The 899-nt window shown below is 42.8% G+C and overlaps 1 protein-coding gene across 4 annotated transcripts in view; it reads left to right on the top strand.

Moving 5' to 3' along the window:
- The window catches only part of IMPDH1 (inosine monophosphate dehydrogenase 1), a 57160-nt gene that overhangs the window by 21026 nt on the left and 35235 nt on the right, over positions 1 to 899 (top strand). The window lies entirely within an intron of this gene.

The following is an 899-nucleotide window of genomic DNA, read 5'->3' as shown; positions in this document are numbered from 1 at the left end:
CTGGAGCAGATCATTAAACAGAGAGTCTGTGAAGATCTAGAAGGCAATGCCATCATCACAAAAAGTCAACATGGGTTTCAGAGAAAGAAGTCATGCCAGACAAACCTAATCTCTTTCTTTGCTAAAATTACCATCTTGGTAGATGAAGGGAATGCTGTGGATGAAGTATATCTTGATTTCAGTAAGGCCTTTGACAAGGTTTCCCATGACATACTTGCAAACAAGTTTGTAAAATGTGGGTTAGACAAAGTAACTGTTACATGGATTTGTAAATGGTTGACCGGCCGAACTCAAAGGATGGTCAGCAATGGCTCCTTTTCCTCCTGGAGGGAAGTGACCAGTGGGGTGTCCAGTGGGGCTCTGTCCTGGGCCCAGTGCTATTCAACATCTTTATCAATGACTTGGATGACAGAATTGGAAGCACACTTATCAAATTTGCAGATGACCCCAAATTAGGAGGAATAGCTAATACTCCAGAGGACAGGATCAAGATCCAAAATGACCTGAATAGACTAGAAAGCTGGGCCAAAGCTAAGAAAATGAACTTCAACACGGAGAAATGTAAGGTATTGCACTTAGGGCAGAAAAATAAACTGCTTAGATATAGGATTATGGGCGACACCTGGCTTAAGGATACTGTATTTATACATGTGAAAGGGATCTAGGAGTCCAAGTAGACCACACGTTGAACATGAGTCAACAGTGTGATGCGGCAGCTAAAAAGGCCAATGCAATTTTAGGCTGCATCAATGTAAGTATTGTGTCTAGATCAAGGGAAGTCATAGTGCCACTGTATTCTGCTCTGGTCAGGCCCCACCTGGAATAATATTGTGTCCACTTCTGGGCACCACAATTCAAAAAGGACATTGAGAAACTGGAGCCATGTGTCCAAAGGAGGG

The sequence above is a fragment of the Sceloporus undulatus genome, chromosome 5 (genome assembly GCF_019175285.1).
Source record: "Sceloporus undulatus isolate JIND9_A2432 ecotype Alabama chromosome 5, SceUnd_v1.1, whole genome shotgun sequence".
NCBI classification, from domain to species: domain Eukaryota; kingdom Metazoa; phylum Chordata; class Lepidosauria; order Squamata; family Phrynosomatidae; genus Sceloporus; species Sceloporus undulatus.
Note: the sequence above shows the minus strand (reverse complement) of the source record. Positions and strands in the feature narration are given on the sequence as shown.